This window comes from Myodes glareolus, chromosome 24, assembly GCF_982192425.1.
Source record: "Myodes glareolus chromosome 24, mMyoGla1.1, whole genome shotgun sequence".
NCBI classification, from domain to species: Eukaryota; Metazoa; Chordata; class Mammalia; order Rodentia; family Cricetidae; genus Myodes; species Myodes glareolus.
In genome coordinates this window covers 22472937-22480633 of record NC_142049.1, presented here as the reverse complement: position 1 = coordinate 22480633, position 7697 = coordinate 22472937, and positions in this window count along the sequence as shown.

Here is a 7697-nt window from a genome sequence, read left to right as displayed (position 1 = left end):
TCATATTTTGTTTTTGTTAATTCTCCTCTCACACTGCCTTCTTCCTGGTCCCTTTCCCTTCCTTGTCTAGCCCCTTCCTTCCCGTGGTTATTCTCCGTTTCTGCTTTCTCACTACACATATTTCACTATGATTTTTTTCTTTTTTTCTCTTCCAAGACAGGTTTTTTGTGTAGCCTTAGCTGTCCTGGAACTTGCTTTGTAGACCCGACTGACCTTGAACTCACAGAGATCTGCCTGCCTCTGCCTCCTGAGTGCTGGGATTAAACAAGTGTGCTACCACTGCCAGACCCCATTACCAGCTTTTCTTCCTCTCTTCATTTTTCCTTTGTGTCTCCTCCTCAGTTCTCATTGTCCCTTTTCTGTTTTTGTCACACACACACACACACACACACACACACACAGACACCATACACACACACACACACAGACACCATACACACACAGAGAGAGACACCATACATACACACACACACACAGACACCATACACACACACACACACACACACACACACACACACACTTCTCACGTGGGATATTGTCTGAGCCTGGCTTATTTCATGTAACACAGTGATCTCTCTAGCTCCATCCCCTTTGCCTACTTCCATTCTTCCTTATGGTTGATTTGCATTTCCCTGGTGGCTAAAAAGGCTGAACATTTCCCCCCATACCTATTGGATACACACTCTGTTTTCTGAGAAGTATTTGTTCATTTCATTCACCCAGTTCACTTAATTGGATTACCTGCTTTTGGGAAATGCTCAAGTCTTGAGCTATTTCTACATATGACACAACACGGAGCCAGAAAAGGCAGCTCTTTCTTCCATTTTTGGCATTGCCAGTATCTGTGGGGCCCAGTGAGGAACTGGTACTTTATAGCAGGGTTTGTTGAGTAACCTACGCCTTCAAATTTTTGCAAAGTAACCTTGGCAACCATTGTCATAACCCACACATCTGAAATTATATCTCCAAAAAAACTAGTAGGAAGGTAAGAATTCATTGTTCAATCATATGAGTGATTTTTTTTTTTTGGTTCAAATAAGAGCAAATGCCATGACTTTTCTCATAAGGATTATCTAACATTTAGGTTGACTCTGGGAGTTTACTAAGAATTTTATGGATGAAGTTTCTCCTCATTAACAATCCCAATGGTCTTCGTTTATCATTTGTGTGACCCTTGTGAGGCCCACCAGTTTTAGCTTGGGATATAAAGCCGTCAAACTCCTGTTCCATGGAAAGTTCTGCCTTGATCTAATCTGGTGCTTCAAGACAAAGCTGTTGGAAATGCACTTCTAGTGGGCAACAGGCTCGGCTCCTACAGTTTGTCTGCCTTTTGTCCCCACATGGTGGTCCTGCCTGTTATCTCTTTCTCCTGCTGCTTTCAAGATTCCCCACTCATCGTTCCACAGGTGATTTATATGGTGCCTTGGTGTGCAGCTCTGCTTCCCTTATTAGGAGTTTGTTGAGCTTTCTGGATGTGTAGATTTGTATCTTTCATTATGCTTGGAACCTTTTGAGCCATTGTTTCTTTGAATCCTCTCTCTCATTCTTTGTTGGTCTTTGCCCCTGGGTTTTTTTTTTAACTGAACTATAGTATTTGTACTTACTTGTGGGGGCAGTCATGACAATTCAGTATACTTAACTGATATGCAATGATCAATTTAGGATAATAAGCATGTCCATATTTTCAAGTGTTAACCCTTCCTATGTTGGCAATTTTTGCACTGTTGTTTTTTTTAATTATTTCAAAATACACCACATATTGCCCGGCACTAATGCCCCTGCTGTGGTATAGCAAACTGATAGTAATTTTTCCTCTGCATCAGTGTTGTGGCTCACCCGCTTTCTGTCCATCTGTAACATATGTTCTATTGGTAAATGTCCATGTGCTGTTTATGCTTGTTGAACGCTTTCCTAGTCACTTTGCCGCTGCTGTGATAAACGCCCCAACAAAAGCAACTGAAGGGAGGAAGGGTCTGTTTTCGCTTTGAGTGTCGGAGGGGCTACCGTCCATCATGATGAGGAGAGCATGACAACGGAACCATGAGGCTGGCTGGTCATCCTGCATCAGCAGCAAAGAATCAGAGAATAGGAAGTGGGACCAGGCTGTGAAACCTAAAACCCCGCTCCCAGGTTGTGCTTCTTCCAGCAAGCATGGACTCCCCAAAAGCCCCATCATCTTTCCCAACGGCATCACCGCCCGAGGGGCAAGAGGTAAGACACATGAAGCTACGATGGACATTTCACATTCAAACCACAGCGGCAATGAACTCTTGAGAGTGAGGAGGGCTCTTTTGGCCTCGACCCAGGATGTTTATTTCAAATGTCCTGCAAATCCATTTGTCTGATGATGGAAGATCTGACCTCCTGGCTCTGTGAGAGGCCAGAGAAGAGCAGCAAGATGACCCAAGAAACATTGCGTCCTTGAGGACAGATAAAAGGTAAACTATTTCGAAAGGAGGGTACTGTTGTTAATTCCATGATATAAAATGCTTATGGTGGGAATGAGAAGCTCACCCACGGAGAGAATGTCTTGCTTTGCCAGGGATTCTCCTTTGGGACCTCCAGTGCGGCTCCAGCAGCGCGGCGTCCCCAGCTGTTTCTGCTCAATGGCGGTAAACACTTAACTGGATGATGTTATATTTCTGTTGTTATTTGTTCTTTCCCTTGGAAGCCTCACTCGAGAGGACACTCTACTCCTGGAAATCGCTCTGTAGACTGGGCTGGCCTCTGCCTCCTGAGTGCCGGGATTGAAGGCGTGGGCTACCACCGCTCAATTTACCTGGGACTCTTGATTGGGAACCCCTCCTGGCTGCCTCCCCAGGGCTTCTCCAGTCTGCAGGATATTTGTAGGTCCTGGTCTGATAATGTTGCTTTTTATTTGCTCTCTCAGAGGAGTTACTCCAGCCATCTCTGCTGATAGTTGTGTGTGTTTAATTTGCTGGTGTTTTCCTATATATCTGTTGCTCATCTTTTCATCTTTTACTCTTTTACCTTTGTTTCTTTTCTGTCTGATAAATGTACTCATCCCAAACTGTCAGCTCAGCTATGGTACATCATTCTCTAGACCATAAAGAACACCACCCTCTTCCTTGGTCCTTTACTAACTCTATGGACCACTGCTCCCTGCTATTCTGTGATGCTGACATTTTAGCTTCTATAAATGAGCAAGAACAGGTGATATTTGCCTGTGTCCCCGTGTCTTACTCCACTTAGCATGATGGCTTCCAGTTCCACTCACGTTGATGCTAAACACAGGATCTCATTATCTTTTCGATGGCTGGGTAGTAGTTCTTTGTCTGTGTGTACCACATTTTCTTTATCTGCACATCCATTCTCTGGTTTGGATCTGGAAGATGTCCTAAAGCTTCATCTGTTGAACACAGTGGTCTTCAATGCACCATTGCTCTGCATCAGGGCTCTGGAGAAGTAGCTCTATCATAAGACCTTGGACGCATCACTGTGGTTATTCACTGAAGGGGGAAGGCTATTGAGAGTTGATAGATTTAAGAGGTGAGACTTAATTAGAGGGAAGAGTCCTTGCGGGTATGACTTTGGGGACTCTGTCTTGTTCCTGTTCTCATCTCTCCTTTTGCTCCCTGGCCACTATGATGTGCTCTTCCAGGCTCTGTGTGCCATCACATCTGGCTTCAGGTCAGGTCCGAAACACCATGCCCTGAAATTTCTGAAATCCCAAGGCACACAGTCCATTTCTCTTCTTTCTTCGCCACTCACTGCAGGTGTCCCGTCACAGTGGCGGAAGGCGAACACAGCTTCGGTTGGCTCCATGTCTCGGTTGCAGGGAGCAGTGCTGTGGATGTGTACTAGGGATTGTCAGACAATCTGGTAGCTCTATTTCTGGTCCCCTACAAGACATCTCCGTATTCTGAACAGGATAATCAGGCTGAACTCACTTCCATTTCCATCACAGTGTCTTAAATCCTTTCTTCATAGTCTTCTCCAACATCTTTTTCTCTTGGAGACAGAGTCTCACCACGCAGCCCAGGCTGGCCACAAATCTCCCACCTCAGCTTTCCAAGTGCTGGTCTCAGGCATCCGCTGCCATTGCTGCATCTCTTAGAATTTTTGGTGCATGAGTTCCCCCAGCTGCTTTTAAAAATCATATTAGATATTAATGCCTTTGTCTAGCAAATCTGATATTTGGCCTTTCTTGGGGAGAGTTTCCCTAATTTGTCTTTTGTGTTTGAATAGTCGCAATTCTCTCTTATCTGTTTGCACACTGGTTTTTGTGCAATTGCTAACAAACAAAACAAAACTGTATCATAAATAATTTAACATGGTAAATATGGAAATAAGCTTCAATAACATCTCCCGGATTTGGATTTGTTACTTATTGAGAAATATGGTTGTTTGTTGGGTGATTTTTCTATATTATGTTTATACGTGTGATTTTGTTTGTATGCACGATCACTTCTCTTCGGAGTCTAGGTGTCCCCTTCTCACAAGAGCATCAGTCATCTGGATTAGGACCCAAGCTCATGCCTGCACTTCACCTTAGCTTCCTGACTGGAAATTCTCTCTGCAAATAAAGCCACATTCTGAGGCACAAGGTATTGACTGGGAGTTCAGCACAGGAACATTTGGGGAACACCAGTGGGGAAGAGTCTCCAGGTCTCTCTGTTCCCCCTCAAGACTGCGGAGAGGCCAAGGGCTTTGCAACACTTTTGGAACAGATAAAATGTCTGGCTCCTACCCAGCCGTCTCTAAAACACCCTAGTTTCAGGTGGTGGTTGGCATGGCACAGCACAGGCTTTAGAAGGTGGGTGTTACTAGCCTCTCAGGTGCCCTCTGGTGGCCCAAAAGGGTAGGACCACATTTTTTTCTTTGGTGGTGGTTCTCAGCCTTAATATAGTTCCTTATGTCATAGTGACCCCCAACCATAAAATTATTTTCATTGATACTTCATAACTGTAACTTTAATACTGCTATGAATCATAATGTAAATATACGGTATGCAGGATATCTGATATGGAACCCCTGTGAAAGGGTCTTCTGACCCCCCAAAAGGTTGCACCCCATAGGTTGAGAACCACTGCTTGATGGCGTTTGGCTGGAGTAGATGAGTTCCTGTGTAGTGTTTTCCATCTTGTTTCCCTTTTCCTGGTCTTTTGGTGAAAAGGGGAGGCTCTGCTTAGTATGTCAGAGGCAGTAGAAGATAAGCCTCATGCGTTGTCTCAGTTAGGGTTTCTATCGCTGTGAAGACACACCATGACCATGCCAGCTCCTATAAAGGAAAACATTTAATTGGGGCTGGCTTACAGTTTCAGAGGTTTAGTCCATTATCATCATGGTGGGAAGTATGGCAAGGCCAGGCAGGGATGGTGCTGGAGAAGGAGCTGAGAGTTCTACATCTTGATCTTCAGGCAGCAGGAAGTAAACTGTCTCCCACACGGGGCATAGCTTGAGCATAGGAGACCTCAAGCCCGCCCCCACAGTGACACAGTTCCTCCAACAAGGCCACACCTCCTAACAGTGCCACTCCCTATGGGTCAAGCATTCAAACACATGAGTCTATGGGGGGCATTTCTATTCAAACCACCCCAGGTAACTTTCATCTGCCAAGTGCCGCTGCTCAGCTGGGGCAGCCCCATCCTTCAGTTCTTTCCGGGCCTCGATTTCCATCCTGTCCATGCCTGTCACACCTGGGACTGTAACCCTTCCTGACTCTCACAAACTCTGTGGTGTGTCCCCAGTCTTCTCATCTCCCCAAAGATACCCATTCTCCGAGTGCAACCCCTTTACTACACTTCCTTCACTCTCCATGGCTTGCTACGGTCACCACTCACTGTCTGGCAAAGGAACTCCTTGCTCCAGTTCCTTTCTGTTCCTGTGAGGAAATATTCTGACCAAAAGCAGCTTCGGGGAGGAAGGGGGCTTCTTTTGCTTACCATTCCAAGTTCTGGGTCGTCATTTTGGGGAAATCAAGGCAGGAGCTCAAGTATCTATCACATGACATTCACAGTCTAGAGTAGCTGTCACATGTCATTCACAGTCAAGAGTAGAGACAGAATATAAATTTTTACTGGACAGATTGATGCTTATGTCCAGCCATCTTTCTTCTCTTTTCGTACTGTCCAGGGTGAGCCCATGAAATGGTGTCGCCCACCTTCAATTATTATCAATTAGCAATCATTACAGTCTCCTATAGATACAGCCCAACCTGACCTAGATGCTTCTTCAGTTGCGATTCCCTTCTCGGGTGATTTTAGCTTGTGTCAAATTGACACTTAAAACTAACCAGCACATTGCCCAATTGACCAGGCTTCTGTGATTGGCCCTCCAGCATTTCTCTCTCTCTCTCTCTCTCTCTCCTTTGCTCTTTCTTCCATCCTCATGCTTGCAGGATGATGCCGCTATCCATTCAGGATTGTGAGGACCACCTCCTCACTGTGCGCTGTGAGCTGGAAGGAACCCACTTTCTTGGAGGAGTGTGTGGAGTAAGGGATGTGTGTGATAGTCAGTGAGTTACTCAATCTTGCATCCTTGGATCTTTATTTCCTTATCTGTGGAGTGGGTCTTAATACCCTTTCCTGCAGAGGCTTGCTATGAAGATAAAGGGAGATAATATATGTACAAGTGTTTAGCCAATGCATGAGAATAGAAGAGGGCCAATAAATATCGGCAATTTTGCCTTTAATGAAAACTCCAAACTTTTATACCCCTGTCGAGAAGATGTACAGCTCGCATTTACTTTCACCCAGGGAAAAATAACACCTTAGATTTGTAGCCTGTGAAGTACTCTGACGTTCATTATCGTATTTAATCCATGCAACAACACTGCAAGGAGGGAGGGGGATCACATGCTCCTTCCTTTATCTTGGTTTTTAATTGGAAAAGAGGAGTCACGGAGCAGGAAGCAACTTGCAGAAGCATAGCTATCTAACTCTCCCACTAACAAGCACAGAAAAGCCTAGAACTCTGTGACCTGATCTTTATTGGAGAGAGCTAGGCTATCGCATACCCTTCGTGAGAAATTCTGTTATATTTTCTGTTGAAGTGATTGGGAAAGAGAATGTCTGGAGCAGCTAGAGTATTGTGACTTAAACTATGGAGGAAGGCGCAAGCTCCTTATGATGTGAGCCAAGGAATGCCTGCCTTTCAGAACAGAGAGAAGCTGGCACTTGAGGGAGAAGCTTAGAGGCTCAGGATACCAGGACGACAAGCAAACAGAGGTCACATCTTCTAACCTTGCAAAGTTAGATGTTTGCTATTTAGTTTCAGTTGGAAGAGTGGGACTAAACCATGGCTAATCGTCAATTGGGAATTAGAGGAAGCATGTTTGGGGTGACAGCTGCCCCAGCATCCCTAGAATAAGCATTTTTTACTCCGGTATCCAGAAGCTGAACAAAGAGAGGGGAAGTTACGGCAGCGAGGAGGCTGGGGCTGTGGTTGTTCAAGAGAGGAGGGACTGAGGCTGACGGTAGCCTGGTGGCATGAACTGGAGAACCAATCTCCATTCTCTTTCATGATACATTTATCTAAGTTGTTTTATTACCAACAAAAACTCGAGTCAAATATTAGGGTGTAAACCTGATAGATCAAAGAAGCTGCGGAGGAGTGACCAGTCGATCTTCTCTCCAAATTTCTCAAGATTGAAGAGACAGTGAAAAATCCACGTCTCTTCCTCCTCCTTCCTGTCCATTCTCTCTATCCCTATTCCGGACTTCTCCAAGGCTAAT